Source organism: Plectropomus leopardus, chromosome 15 (assembly GCF_026936395.1).
Source record: "Plectropomus leopardus strain MGB_pleo_1.0 chromosome 15, ASM2693639v1, whole genome shotgun sequence".
Classification (NCBI taxonomy): Eukaryota; Metazoa; Chordata; class Actinopteri; order Perciformes; family Serranidae; genus Plectropomus; species Plectropomus leopardus.
In genome coordinates this window covers 7,126,569-7,143,203 of record NC_142190.1, presented here as the reverse complement: position 1 = coordinate 7,143,203, position 16,635 = coordinate 7,126,569, and the positions used below count along the sequence as shown (strand labels likewise).

General features: G+C 38.9%; 1 long non-coding RNA gene across 1 annotated transcript in view; it reads left to right on the top strand.

Annotated features, from left to right (window-relative positions):
• Positions 1 to 2,349: 2,349 nt before the first annotated feature.
• Positions 2,350 to 16,635, top strand: part of LOC148187213 (uncharacterized) — a 51,688-nt gene continuing 37,402 nt past the window's right edge. The window contains exon 1 of the long non-coding RNA XR_015778985.1: positions 2,350 to 2,583. This is a non-coding gene — a long non-coding RNA (uncharacterized LOC148187213). The remainder of the gene's footprint in view (positions 2,584 to 16,635) is intronic.

Below are 16,635 nucleotides of genomic sequence, written 5' to 3'. Positions count from 1 at the left end.
TGTGGGAGAGAGAGGGTGTGTGTGTGTGTGGGGGGGGGGGGTATCTCAGAGGTTATAAATATAGTTTTTCAGTGACCCTTATATGAACTCTATGTTCTGCTCAACAGGTCCAGGCAGCATGAATCTATAGTGTGAGCGCACTGCAGCTGAAATTATAGAGGTGAATTTTGATTTTGAGGTTTGATCAATGAGGGCTGTTCTGGTGTGATGTGATCAAAAGCTTCCCAACAGCTTCTTTAATGGAATTTGAAGTGATTTTATTGTTTCATCTACTGCTGTCTCCAAAGTCAACAAGTATTTCGCAGTCTCAATTTAATTTCAGTTTAAGTCAACAACAAATTCAAATGCAGCTATTGCACTGTAAAAAAGAAAAAAAAAAACACACACACACACCCTTGAAACAAGCCTATTCGCCAAAATATGTGATAAAAAATACAAAATAAAATTTGCACTTTAAATAAAATCTCAAGCACTGTGTGTCAGGCTACAAAATCCCTCAAATGGTCAACCTGTTTGGACCAGCTCCACTTCATGAACCTACTGTAATGTAACATAATGTGTAACAGGTTCCACTTTTTATTGCCATGTTCTGAGCCAACTATTAATAAGGTAGCATTTTCATTCCCTGATTATTTATTTTTGACCTCCAAAAACACTGAATATGATGTCCTGTCTTAGTAGTTTTGTAAGATGATACCTTGCTCTGTATGTTCTGTAATGTACCTTATTTGTTTTGTGTCTATTTTTTCTGTCATACATGCAGTATAAAAAAAATCTAATAAAAATACTTGCTTGAAAAAAGAAGAAAGAAGTAGCCAAGGCAGGTTGAGGGTGAAATGGGACCAAAGACAAAGTGAACCACAACTCCTGAACTGTGTCAAGCATCATGAATTGGTGGTTATATCTCATCGCGTGAGAGAAACAGAGGCTGGATCTTTTTTTTTTTAAAATCTTCTTTTAGGATCTGGTGAACCCCAAATCTTTCCCTGAGTTGCTTAGAGGCCAGTGAGCAGCTCCCAGGTGTGACTGTGTTTAACAAAGTGTAACATGTCGTGTGTGCTGAGCCAGCCTCTCCCTGTAGGACCTGGAAAGGAGACGGCTGCAGTCTGTGCGGACGGATCTTTTAAAAAAGTTGCTGCCAGGAAGCGCTTGTTGAAGCTGGAGCTCCCTGAAGGTTGCAGGCTTGTAGCGGATTGTCCGAAGCTCCTTGTTTTACTTTGTTTTTAGGGGCCCAGACTCCTCAGAGCACCAGAGGGAACACAGCAGTGAGGACTGATGACTCCTCCATCAAGTGATCATTACAGTGCTCCAATACTGACACCGTGTGGCCAGAAACACTGCTGCACACCTTGTTGTGTTTCATTCAGACACACCCCAGCTTTCCTCTTATACCACATTTCCATATTATCTACCTTTCCTCTTTCTTCTTGTTTCCATTTTCTACCATTTCTTTCCCTTCCATACTTATTCCTGTCCTCTGTAAAATCTTTTTCCATTTGCGTTCCTGCTTTAGATCCTTCCTCTCCCCTCATTGCCTCCTCATTTTCTGTACTCCACTACTTCCCCCCTACTTCCTCTGACTCATTTCCATTTGTCCTCCTCAGCAGAGAATGTGCATGTCCTCCTGGTCCTTCTCCTCCTCACCCTCTGTGTCCTCCTCCCCCCTCAAACCCAAGAACTCATTGTAGAAAGTAGAGCATCTATTCATTATTAATGAGGGCCGATCTGTGGTGAATGGAGGCAGGAAAATAAACTTTTGCACTTCATGCCCCGTTTTATAGAAGATCTGAGGTTCATCTTTAACCCTTTGAAACCTCAGCAAATTGGCTTGGTTTCTTTCAAAAACATGTGGAGAAGGCAATGGGCAATGGACAAAGTTTGGGTTTTTTTTACAAACTACTTTTCTTAGAGGTTTAGAGGTTTAAATACTTGTGAAAGGTGTCTGAACGCAGCAAAATAAATAAATAGAGTTCAGCAGCCTCTGCCAAACTTTGACACTCTAAAGGACACTAATATTTTTAACAGTCACAAATGTATAATGATCAGAATCAGAGATATATAATTCTGTGTATGGCCACATTTAAGGCCATACACAGAATTGGAGCTCAATACATATTATTTTAATATAATACTATTATAATATATGTAAATAATTTTCTTAATCTTTCGATTTATTTATTCTCATTTGAAAAGATAAAACTAAATAAAAAAAATAAAAATAAGGTAAAAAAAAAAAAAAAGTTAGATATAGTTAGAAAAAGTTTATAAAGATTATAGGGGTACACCCCTCTGGATGCAGCAGGCGCTGCTCGGCACAGTGATTGGCCATGTGGGCGCAGGTGTGTCGGTGGGCGGTGTGTTGTGCAGATCCTCGTTTCATCGAAAACGGAGCCGGACATGACGGAGGAAAAACTTTGCAAAAACTTCAGAACTGGACCAAAAACAAAAAGAAAGCGTTATTCAGGACTGTTTAACTTCAGGATACACATGCCTGCATTTGCAGTAACTTTGATGGACTTGTGGCTGAACTGTGTTCTTCTTCTGATCAAGTCATGGAGACGCCGCAGGCATCATGGAGCTCAGGTAGGACATGTCACTTTTTCATACATTCATGTGTCACTGCTGCTGCAAAATTGAATTGTTTTGCCCGTTGCTTTAGATAAACACACAATTTCCATTTTTCATGACTGCAGCTGAATCGGTCAATTTCTCGAATAGTTAATGCCAGAAATAATAACAGCTAAAACGATTGAGGCCTAATTGTTTGGGTAATCCAAACAATGTTCATCTTTCAGTTTTTGTTTTTACCCTTTGTAGTTTGTTGGGGGAAAAGCGATTATAAAAGCGATATGCACCGGAGGTAATCGAAAGTGATCAGATAGTTTGAAAAATAAAAAAGATTTTGCAGCCTTAGTCGTGACATTTGTGAAAGTTTGTGTTTCCTGTTCATGTTGTGACATGGTTCCAACACAGCAACCTTGCTGTGGTTTTGCTGTGCTGTGTGTTGATGTTTTGCTGCAGTGTGCTTTAATTGTGTTTATCTGGCTGCCATATCAATGTTGTCATTGTGTGTATATATACATGTTGGCTGAGGGCTCGAGGGTGCTGTGGTCAGGGTGGAAGGCTTAAGTGTTTCCTCTGGGAGGGACTTTGAGTGCGGTTGTTGCAGCAGGTTGTTTTTGGCTGGTTTCAGGCTGTTTTAAGAGAAAGGTTATTTGTGTTGAATCAGTGATGTCATAGACCTGTGGATGGACACTGACAGCTGGCAGTGTGATGTGCTTTTGTCATGTTGCTTTTTGTATACAGTATCTCGAGGTATCAAAGGAAAATTAAGTCTCAAAAATCTGAGCAGTTATAGAAATATGCAAACTGTTAAAACATGATGAAAATAGATATAAAAAATATCTTGACATTCACATGGGGAAAACAAGACTGAAATATGAGATCAAAACAGAGAATTTCTATATTATATTATTATATTATTAATTCCCATTATTATCTTGATCGCTTATAATGACAATAATAATAGTAATAATGACAACAGTAAACTTTATTTATATAGCTCCTTTCTCACACAGTGCTTTGCAATAAGAGTATTTCATGCACTGCAAAAAACAGAATACTTAAAACAAGCCATCAAGGCAAATCAATATCAAGTATATTTAAACAAAACAGGGGCAAAAATGGTGTTCTTATTTAGCCCATGAGACAGATTACTCACAGTAATTGCATATATCATCATGTTGGGTATTTAGGAACTCGCCTTAAATTATACATCACCCAGAGACCTCATTGTTTGTTTTATTTTTATTTTTTTTCTCTGTGTTCTTTTTTTATTGCCTTGTTCTGTATTTAAAACATGAAAAATGTTAAGAAATAAAGAGATAAAAAAAAAAAACATATTTAAACACAATGTAATAATAACAATAAGTTGAAAAAACAGCACATGGAAAACACCACTGGTTAATATTGGCAAAACTTTTAATCTTAAAGTCAAAAAATTACATTCTCATTCAAATTTCAAAATTATGACAGTGCAGTTTTTCTGGTAATTTAGCTGCTTAGATAGGTTTAGCTACACAAGGCTTGTTGTTTTATTTCCTTGCTCGTTTGTATGAAAGCATTTGCCTGAATTGAAGTTCAGCAAAACAAGAATCTTCTGTTGGTTCATTTTCAACATTTCCTATGGCAGTGATTCATTATTACTTAACCTGAGAATGTATGTTTAGCATTAAAGTTTGGTACTGTGAGTAATTTGCTTGACCTTTTTGAATATTTGACTTCATTACTTCTAAAAGTGAACAGTAAATCCCACTAAAAGTGTCAGCAATTTAATTTCTAGTTCTGTGTATGTCTAAATAAGACCACAAGAGGGAGCCACAATCTCATATAAAAAAAAACATCTTGTGCTCTGTCAGCCACTGGAGTTGATAATCTGCTAGATTTGACAGGAACGTTGACCAGCATCAAACTGATATGCAGGCAAGACATATCCACATGAGGAGACACTCAGAGAGGATTTGCCTAAGAATATTTTCCAGTGTGTGCATAGCAGCAGGTGTAATTTCTCACTTTTTACGTTGCATATTGTATTAATCAATGAGCATATACAGTTGGGCTCACAACTGCTGTCTTCAAAATAACTCCACTATTACAAATAAGACCAGAAATATGTGTGTGTGTGTGTGTGTGTGTGTGTTTGTGTGTGTGTGTGTGCGCGTGTGTACGCGCGCGCGAGTGTGTGTGTGTTGCTGTGAGTCACCATTCCTTTGGCACATGGAGAAAAAGGTTCCCACACTCTCTCTGCTCTCTGACCAGAACACTGTGGGAAGAGAAGGAAGTGCGTGTCTCTGTGTGTTTGCAGTCTCCATCTTTAGATACTGAGACAACTTGCAGGCTTCAGAATAGACTGAATAACCTCTGAGTTTCAGTTTTTACTGAACTGAAACCACTTAAGAAATTCAGAACAAAATTATTTTTAAAAAAAAGTAAAATAAGTGTGAAGCAGTGTGAAGACAAGTATATAAAAAGAATGCAATAACTATACAGTGAGGAGAAGGTGGAGAAAGACAGATGTGAGAAGTAGAAATAAAAGGATCATGGAAAAGCCAGCTGTATCGAAGTGTATGAAAAATGACTGAATCAGTTATGAACATTGTGGTCTTTAATGAACACGCAAATACTTTTTGGCACAGTTGAAACACTTGGGGGCCACTGTCATTAGGATGGTTTTTTCACCCATAAACCCATAAACTTCATCATTCTGTGTTGCTTATTCATTGATGGATATTTGTTTAGAGAATACCACTAAAAAGTAAATATATATATGTTAAAGGTTTACTATGCAAGACCTGTTCGTTTGAGATAATAAATAACTTAGTAAATAGTTTTCAGATGTAAAACTTGAAAGTACTGGTAAGGAGTTTTTTAGTGCAGGATAACAGGGAGTACTTTTCATGTTTCGATTGATGGCCATAGAGATGTTAATTTGAGTTAATTACCATGTGGTAATTTGGCATTTTTCCCATTTTTTTACTAGTATTACTTGTGTTTTTTGGCCTCTACAGTGTAGAGTGACAGTGCACATCTAGCATTAGTTAAGACTTGTATATCTGCTCAAATTGATAGATATAATGCAATGTGTGCAATGTGTGGTTTTTTTAAAGCTCTGTTTTTGGTTTCTACCAACTCCAGAGTAATATAACCATCTCTTCAGCTTTTATATGCTAGGTTGCAACTACTCTCCAACACCACCAAACACTGGCCGAATACACTGGTCAAATACCTCTTTTTGCTTGGGAAGGTTCCTTACTGAGTGAGATGAACCGGAGGTACCTGAGCAGCTGCCATGGCTGTTCAAATTATCCTAATATTAAGGAAAGGTACGTCAATGCTTCCTTTATAATCTCCTTTAGCCTAGGATACAACAGACCATCCTTTACCATAGGAGAGAATCTGCCCCACAATTATTTTCAGCGACAACTTTTAAAGTGACGCGCGACATTGGCCGCTATTTGGGGAATCAGCAGTTCGATGACATCATAGATCCACAGTCTGTATGAGCCGAAATAACTTTAAAACACGATCACGTCACCATGGAGCTGTTTACCGAGCTGCGTGCTGCTTCTTAAGCTGTTATATACACAGGCTCATAATCGCATCTTTGCCCTGAATTTAGGCTACCATCACATTTGAAACGTAAGAATGGTCATATGTACAGTAGTGGATCTAACATGTTGTACATATTTTCATATTTATTAGGCTATTTTCACAAAATCATAGAAGTATTCATGACAATAAATATGAGGGAAAGGAGGGTGAGTGTGAGCAACCATCTCATGTGTCACGTCTGTGACTGGGAGCCAATATTGCTGTTTATTTTTTATTCTCACCTTGGTAATGATCTAATATTTTCCACCAGGTTGTCCTCATTTAGCCTTTATAACGTGCATTAAACAACGTGGCGAGTACGCACAGAGTGAAGTAACAATGATAACAATAATAATATTAATAATAATAATTATAGGCGATACATGATCATAATATTAATACTCAGTGTTTATAGCACACTTTTTTAAGATCCACATTGCAAAGGGACTGAAGAAGGCAGCAAATAAAGTTTGTTAAAGAAAACACAAATAAAACAACTACGAAATAAATCTTTTAGCTGCTTAATATCCAATCCAGTGAGGATGTTCTTTTTGTAGTCCATCATTTGAACATCACAGCAGACCCACGTCAACAACATCCGCCGTCCCATCATCACAGAGCCGGGGAGAAGTGCAGTCGGATTCTCACCATGATCATCTTTTCCTAAGTCCTTATGAAGTCTCCTTCACATCTTTCCTTGACCTCGTTATGTTTTCTCTGGAGGTTAAGGAAAAATGGTTAGGAAAGGAGATTATTTGAACTTTTCGACCTGCAGCCACTCTCTAAGTGTTTCAGGTAGCAGACAGTGGTTTTATTACTTTTCGATTTAAAACTGTTGCTTGCTGTGAAAATGACACTTGCACAAACTGAAACTGCAAATCTAGAATGGAAACATGATCATTTTTATCACAAAAAAAAGGTTTAATACTTGCATTAGGTGGTATTTCAGGTGATTTGAAAAAGCCATATTCCACAAAACTGCAATGAAAACATTTCTTTTCCTTTTATATGTCACATGATGCTGTGGTTGTACGCTTGTCATTAGGAACTCACTCCCTCGTGCATGATGCAGCAGGCACTACAAGAGGTGTTACTGCATCACATAACTCTTTAAAAGTTGAGCGGTTCATATGAAAGTTTTGAATCCACAATTCCTTTGTGAAATTATGGACTATCACCTCCCAGAAATCCCTCATACGTAGCCAATCCTTTGCATAAGGGCTTGCCTTTCCATTATCACTCGCATAACACACCTACGTCGTCTTCGATTGTGATTAATGACAGCTAGTGCCGAATAAACGTGATAATGTTGTGAACATCCATTAACATGCTTCTTTGAATGTTATCCCGAGAATAGAAGTGCATAATATTGTGAGAGAAGTCACAACACATCACTCAATGGGAATGCAGTCATCTTGCAATTGTGTTTTATTGACATTTCAGAAATATTGGTTAAGTTTCGCGCAAATCAGTAATGGAAACCCGCTCAGTGATTCAATGAACCAGAAAAATAAAAGCAATTCAGTGAACTTAAACAGTCAAATCTTTTGATCCATTCATTTTAAAATCTTGATTAAAGCAGCTTTAAACACTAAAACATCTCAAAATGAAACATGAATTTGGTGTGACCAGCCAACAGATCTCCCAAAACATTTGTTAATCTGACCAGTTTAAATGTAAGGAATGAAAAGATCCCACAGGTATTTTCAGACGAGCCTGTGTGGTGTGTTTGCGTGTGTGTTTGCACTGTGACCTTTCCTTCCTGTGGAGGCAGCGGGCAGTCCATTACCCAGGGTCCTTGGCGGGGCCAGCTGTCAGGGCCTCCATCCAGCGTTTTCCAGCTCAGACTGTGGGAAAGTGGGAACCCCGGGTTCGTCCCACAAGACTCACTAATATCTAACAACCAACCCCCCTTTCTCATCCTGCTTCCTGGACCAAACGGCTAAATATATACACCCAGGGCCGTGGATTTCCCGCCCCTGTCCCAAAATATAGAGCCAAAATGCTGCGCTGACATCAAACATGATCTTTTGGAAATTTTACCTCAAAGACACTCATTCTTGTTTTCTCCGAAATTGCGTCAGAGAACGGCATCTCAGTCAAAGAGACTTGCACCAAAGATTTGCCCATTTATAGCAAAATAGTCACACACCTACATTAGACAGAAAAGGCTCTAAAAATCTCAACAGCAACAAAGATTCTACATTTAATCTATCCCTGTTGGCTTTAATAAAGTTATTTTCATAATTTTGTATTTTAGTAGTCTACCATACTTTAGAGGAGATTTAAAATATCGAGATATATATTGTTTCTCACAGTTTAGTGTAAAATTATTACAATATTATTTTTAAGCCGTATTGCCCACCCCTAGACTATGGCACATTGTAATTTAATGAAAATTGTGTAATTGGGTTGCTTGACATGCACAGGTGATCAAAGACTTTTAGGACTAATATATTTGTGATTTTAATTTATTTTTATGTATGATTTTTTTTTTATTTCCCTGTATTAGTGTAGTATAATTGTAATTGATTTTTTGTTTTCTTGAAGAGCCCTTTTTTTTTTTTTTTTTTTTTACCTCTTTTAAGTTCCCAGTTTTTATGCTTTGTGGCTGTAAATAAACTTAAGGCCAAACCCAGCCCGGATGGATGGACGGATGAATGGCTGGTTGGTTGGTTGCATGGCTGGCTGAGTACACGCAGCACTTAACCCCATCGCTGAACACCACACCACCACCATCAGCAGCAGCAGGCCATTACTGTTCAGGAAATATGCTGAATTATTCAGTCACTTCCTCTCTGCATTCTCTACAGGATGCACAAAGTCTATTGAAAATCACAGAAAGGGTGTGTATGTGTGTGTGTGTGTGTGTGTGTGTGTGTGTGTGTGTGTGTGTGTGTGTGTGTGTGTGTATTGATGATATGTGCACATTAAGAGTCTGTGTTCGCGTGTATGTGTTATATGTGGCCATGACCTACATCAGGTTGCTTGCTTGTACTCTTACAAGCAGCACTGAAGATTTTAAGAAAACTGAATTCGAGTTAAACATAAAAGAAATCCTCTTTTAAACACTAAAGAAATATTTTCTAACACTGATATAGCTAAATCATCATGCATGTCTTCTACATTTTATATAGTTATAGCCTGTTCTTGATAGCATACCGAACTTCTTTGGTTTTTGGATCATCTTTGCACAACTTACTTCTCTGAGCCTCTGAATTGTGTAACACAGCAGCTTTATTTTTGACAGTATGTCATTGCTACATGCAATGCATCATTAGATCCAATCACTCATACCACAGTCAGGGGTGCTTTAGGCCTCATATGGCCACATTCTTTCAGCATTGTGTATATAAATGTGTTGTGGGCCACTTTGTAGGACCGCCTTTATACCTGACATGCTTGGTTATCAGACTACCCACCAGATAAGCAAACTTTCTGTTGCTGCCTTTACTAAGGCTAGATGAAGCATTAAAGGGTTGTATCTAGGGTGGCTCTCTTCCTGGTGAATGATCAGCTCAGCATCTGTCTGGGTAGTGCAAACTAACATAGGAGCAGCTGTTAGATGGTCAAACAAACTTGCAACGACACAGAAACAGCTCTACTATTTTAATAAACCCTTTAATAACAGTAAGCAATGTTGCCCTTGATATGCTATCAATTAGCCATGTCACTGTGTGTATTTCTTGCTTGAGGCTCCTGCAGCTGTAGTCTGTAGTTGTGTATGTGTTTGTCTGGTGATTGCTTTTCATCAGTTTGAGCCAAACAGGGAAAGTTGATATTGGTGCAGCTTGATCATCATCATCATCACAAAAAAAGCTTCCATTAAAATTGTAATTTGCCTTTTCCTAATACCAAATCTTCCCAAAATTAGCTTTCTGGGAAATTCCATGTCAACATCTGTCTCCTGTCCTACCCATAAACCCTTGTGATTTTTGGATTGTATCAATTGGGATGATCTTTTCTGAACAGCAAAACCAACTTAAGGAGTCTCAAATGCGCCTTTTTATAAAGTGGGTGGGAACATTTTTTAACCAAATGGTTTATCTTAGTCCTTGAACACAGCTGCATGTCTGACCGGACGCCAACTTCTCATTTTGACCACTGCACTGGATCAGCAACAAACATCCGCAAAAAAACTGATCGACAAAAATACTCAGCTAATACTGTTTTTAATTGATGTCATAGAAGAGACGGTGATGCTGCTTCCTCTCCTAATTGCACATATCATAATTAACATGAAAATATCTAAATGGGAATGCGGCTATTGTGAATTGCTCAAGTGAGAAAAAGCTGAAGACAGGACAGGGGACGAAAGAATGAGAGTGGGAGGGAGGGATGGATGTGAATTCCAGAGGGCAGGGAGAGGAGTTTTGTCATCCCAGCAGCAGAAACAGGAAGTGAGTTAAAACCTCTCTTCTGACCTTCTGAACCCTGCAGATAACATTCCCACCCTCCCCCATCCCTGCAGCTGTGTGAAGCCCTCCCTGGATCTTTCTCTCCTACTTGTTTCCTGTACGCAAGTCCAGCTCCACAAATCCCCACTGATCACTGTCTCTTAATGCATTTCTTGTTTCTCTTTAAAGATCATCAGAAACAGCATTGCCAAAGTGGTTCACACTAACTTTTGTTAATTAGATGGGTTGACATGGAATTTGGAACTGGCACCCATGTTTCCATCAGAATTGCAAAAGAGTAATCTTGGTGATGCATTAACTTTATTTTTAGCATCATCATCAGGTAAAAATACTTTGGTTTGTGACAAAATGTCTGCAGAACTATTTTCCATCAGCTCCAGCTACACTTTGTGTGTAATGTTAGTTGGCAAAAGTTAGCATGCTTAAAAATAAGATTAAGACTGATATTGGTTTTTCTGGGCCAATACCGATTATTAGTAGTTAACGAGACCGTTAACCGATATTTGGAACTGATATGCATTTACAATAAAAATAAAAATCTGTGTGTCAATATTTACATTTTGGAATATAATAAAACTTTGTTTGTTTAAATACCTTTAGCAAGTTTTTAATCAAAACTGAAACTTTCAACATCAAATACAGCAAGTTCCCAGCAACTTTTTTTTTTTTATAAAGTCAAGTGAAAATTTAAATAAAAATTAATGAATAATAATAGCTCCTTTGGGGTTTTACAAAGTAAAAGTTCCTCCCATGCTGACACTTTCTTTGCACTTTTTAATTAATTAATTTTGTTGGTGATCATTAAAATAAAATGCCAATAAAGATGATCTGCAAAATGCCAAAAAATCGGCCCCAATAATCACCCAGGCCGATCTGTCGACCCCTATTATGAACATTATACCTGCAAAACATCATTGTTGTTAATGGAGCATGTCAGAAGAAGGGGAGACATTTGGTCAGATACTGAATCAGTGACACAAATGTTGGCTGTACACCTTTAAATTGTGCTAATCGTATAGAGGTGCTGGTGGGGGGAAGATGTGTGTGAAGCATTCATGATTTCACATATATACATGTAAACTATGAATGCAACTTGAGCGGTTTGCAGAGCCATACAACCCCAAGCCAGTAATTCGAGTTTTTAAGTGTTTTATAGAGGGGTTGATTTGACTTTGCTTTAGATGTTACATTTTCTGTGGTCTTTGCTTCAGTTTTTTACATGATGCAGTGAAAAGTGTTCTCTTACACAACTTTTTCATCTCATGTCTCCTCCTTGTTTTCATCCTTTCCTCCCTTTCACCCACGCAAATCCCCAACTTCCTATTGGAGCTCTCACAGACACACACAGGAAAGCCACAGCTATGACCTCTTATCTTTTCCTAAACACTTTGCCAGCACCATAAGCCATCTGAGTCCATTTGGTGTCTCGGATCATTACATCATAGACCTTGCCCACAATCACAACTGAACTTTGAATGTTTCCCAGAACCATAGGAGCATTTAGGCTTCTTGTTCCATTAGCAAAAGTAATGTAGTGGAGCTAAACTAAACTAGACTTAGCTTCCATAAAGTAATTGTTCACCCAAAAACAAGATAATTGGATAAAGGACTCATCTCCCTAGTCTCTTATGGTCTTCAAAAGAAGTTTTCTATCAGATGACGTCAAGCAGAGCGAGGCACCAGCAAAATAAAAATATATCAGTGCAAACAGACTACAACAAAAGCTGCACAAATAACAAAAAAATGTTAGAAAATGTTTGAAAATCTTTCTGAAAATTCCTGTGCAGCATTATTTAAGTATCTTGTATTCATTGACTTTAGTTGTGCATACGTGTGCGTGTTTACTTGCTCATGCTTTGAATTGATAGCCCTCTTATATTTTGTGCATGAACTACAAATTCCTTCGCAGGAGGATGATATTAAAATGCTTTGTTGAGTAATATTTTAGCGTAAATGATTGTGGTTGGAGTCTGTATTGACTGATATGTTCTATTAGGCTGACATTCATCCTTCTGGCATGAATTTATGGCAAACCTCATCAATCAAAGCAAACAAAAACTATTTAAATTTACTTTTTTTCAATAAATTATTGAAAATATTGATGATGAGGTGGTTAACCACTATAAGTCACACTTACTTTCCACTACTTCTCTAATTTTCACTGTAATATTGTATGTGAGGGAAGTGTTAGCAGCTAGTCACACTGCTGAAGTGTCCTTGAGCAAGACACTAAACCCCTCCTGAAATGCTGACCTCTAACATTTCATTCGTGTCGCTGTGTTTTTTCTCTCAGCCACTGACAGCTATAAACCAAAGCGATGAGTGCATGTGGGGCCGATCTCTCTTCTCTCAGTGTTGCTCCTTACCAACAGCAAAGCCCCAGTATCGTCTGTGTAAACACAGAAGAATAGTTTTTTCTGTGATTGACAGCTGTATGGCTCTTTGACGGACAGGCAGTTTTGTTCCTGAGTGGCTGTGGGACTGACTCCCAGGGTGCACCAGGACAGCGTCTGTATAGAAACAACAAGGGCCACAGGGAAGATGCACAAGTTGACGAGGGTAGGGGGTCGGGCGGCTCCTCACCTCTGGACGCCCACTGCTTTACCAGCATGGTCAGAGGTCACGGCTGGAAGTGGCATCACTCATCAGCCTGTCTCTTCACTGGAGGGAGAGCTTCTTTTTAGTGAATGAAAGTACACTTATTTGTTTCTCGTAGCTTGAGCTGACAGTCATTTAGGCCTATGGTTGGTGGCAGTGGTGTAAAACACACTCAGTGCAGAATTATAAGAAAAGTCGCGTATTCAAAGTCTTACTTAAGTTAAAGTACAGATATACATAAATTACCCAAAATAAAAGAACTCACTGTGCAGTATGACCCACTTTAGATTAATTTATAGCTTATAAATGGATTTTAATTAGTGACACATTCATTTGTACATGAGTTATATATTGCAGCTGGTAAAGGTGGAGCTCCCTGTTATAGTTTTTTATTTACTGCTGGGTAGCTTACCAAAAAGAATAAATCAATATTTATATTTTCTGTAAACACTAAACAACATACATTTGTATGGTAATCAAAGCTGACAAAGTAAATATTGTGGAATAAAGACTATCATATTGGCTTCCAAAAGGTAGTGGAGGATAAGAATAAAGTTGAAATACTCAAGTAGGGATGTCAAAAGATCTTATTGCTTACTTTGGTGCCAACAATGTCTTTTTCTGAGTTGCACGTTTTTAAGACCTGAAGATGTAGCACAGTCTGTTGACAAATGCCAGAACAACATGTGGAAGATGGTGACAAGTGCAGTTTGAGCGACAGCTCTGCCTCGATTCGTCGGAAAGAACAGCGTTTTTTTAGACTTAAAGTGCTATAGCATTTAAAAAGCTCTGCCAATATTGATCATGCATAGAAACCAGATAAAAGTATGTTGTATCATTTTATCTTATCACTCTTTACAGCCTCTCTCTTAATCAGAGGTCAGAGGTCAGAAAACGTGGCCAGGGAGGTTAGTTTACCTGCAGCAGGTAACTACAAAGCTCATGCAAAGCTCAGCAACATGGAGGCTTGTACACAACTGTGGGCAGAGGAATTGAACCAGCAACCTTCTGTGTATCAGGCTACCAGGTCAGCACTCACATATCACAGCCCTGAGCTGGTGAATGGGTTTATTGGTAAAAGCTTGCAGAGGGAAACATGCATGCATTATTTATTTTCTCTATCACACTTTTAACACACACACAAACATACACACACACTGTCTGGGTGTATGTGTGTTGCACATGATAAAGAAAGTGTGTGTGTTCATTTCCATGTGTATGTGTGCACTTTTATCTGTTTACTCATGTATGTACACGAGTGCATACAGTGCATCCAAATGGTTTGTGTGTGGGTGTGTGTGCGTGCATGTGTGTGTGTGTGTGGCTCCAGAGGGAAGAGTGTGAGGGTGGAAGATGCTAAGAGCTGGGCTTTAATGCACTTTGATTTGAGATGATGAACAGAAAGGTTGTGCTTTTTTTTTTCTCCAATTCTGCACGTGCACATAAACACACGCACGCACTCACGCACACACACACACACACACACACACACACACACACACACACACTTTGTCTCGATTCTCTTCCTCTAATAATTTCTCCTCTCTCTCCTCATCTCTTGTCTCTTATATGCACACACACACACACACACTCTCTCTCTCTCGCTCTCTCTCTCTCTCTCTCTCTCTCACTCACTCACAAACACACACACACACACACACACATACACACACACACACACACTCACACACACACACATCTGTATCCACTGCTCTGGGAAGCCATTAGTGTGACCCAGCCTTGATTACTTATTTATGGGCCCAACAGAGTAAAGTGAGGGGAGTGGAGTACCAGCGGGCCTCATTTATAAAACTGTTGTTTGACTTCACCCAGATCTCACCAGTGTTGATTTTTATCATTTCTTAAAACATCAGTAAAACAAGACAATTGAGTTTTAAATCCCAAGAATTTAAAATGGATAATTACTCAGGATTTATTGGAGACGATGTAAAGATGTTTTGATGTGGTGTTGACCGTATAAAGCCTGACTGAGTAGTTGCAAGGTGGGGGATGTCCAGGCAGCCTTGGCATTGTTAGGTGACTTAAAGTACAGGACATAAGAACATCACTACAAAATGACAATAAAAATCCCCTGTGGCCCTGAAAGCATTTTTTTCCATATGGCACCAGTGTAAAAAAGATATCCTTTTTAAAATCCATCGACAAGGTTGATTATTACCCTTTTTATTATGTAGATAGAGATATTATGTGCATATGAAATGGGGAAAAGTGTTTTTGTGTGCATGCTCTGTGTGAGCAGTCTTCAGTCTGATTAATGGGTGCCATCCTGGAGTCAGCTTCTAATGATATATCCATGGTTTTAACGCACTGTGCTGCAGCTATTTCAACTGTCAGACAGTATTGGGCAACTGAGCATTAGTCAGAAACTTGACACTGTTCGGTAACAAGTAGTGTCAGGAATTGCAAGGTACATTACAGATAATAATCCCAGACCACTCCATTACTTCCACAATGAGGGGGCCAGCTTGCTCGCTGCCTCATTGGGGGTTTAATTGAGGGTTGATATCGCTTTGGTCTCTCTCTGACCAGTGGCAACTGTGCTGCAGAACCTTAGCTCCTTCTGTTAATTTTTTTTTTTTTTTTTAAATTTAAAATTATGTAGGCCTATGTAGCTGTGTGCCAGAGTGTTCTACGTAGGATAGCGAGTTCACTTCCTGTGCATGCCAGGCATACTTAGTACTGCGGCAGTTTTTGTGGTGCATGTTGGGGACTCACTATTGAAGTTTGCTCAACTCCACTGTTGCTCCATTCTTGCCCTCTGTTTCCCTATGCTTGTTTAAAAGCCTGAAGTCCATTGTGCAGAGGGTCAGTATTCTCTTTCCCCTGCACTGCTTTTTGCAAATTTCCTTCTTTTTTTTTTTTTTTATTTTTACAAATATGTCTCTGAGAAGCCGCCATTTTTGGGTATACTCTGACAGCATTCTTCCAGGTATTATGACTCACATTAGTTTTTCTTAAATGATTTTATAAGTGGGATCATACAGGTGATAATATTTTCTGACTTGCTCTGCTAGCCCTTCCTCAAACTGGTTGTGCTTCTTGTTGTTTATGTTGTAACTAATGTGAAGTACTGCTCTGGAAATCCCACCTCCCAGCTCTAATGAGCAGTCAGACTTTTGCGGCATCTGCAGAGCCCGGTGCAGTCATGCAGCACGTTTTTGCAGCTCCCTGCGCAAGCTTTGTCGCATAAGTATAACTAGTTAGCCTCCTCAAGAAGAGGACAGAAATGACTCTGTAACAAGAATTTAGCTCCCTGAGGTTTCCGAAGTTTTCATCTATATTCTTTCCTTTTGGCTGGCTTACTGAACACCAGACATTTTAAACCAGGCATGTCAAACTGGTCCACAGGGGGGCCGGTGTGGCTGCAGGTTTTTGTGCCAACCAACCAAGAGCACACAGTTTGACCAATCAACTGTCTGAAGACGGAGATCAGTTGATTAAATGAGTC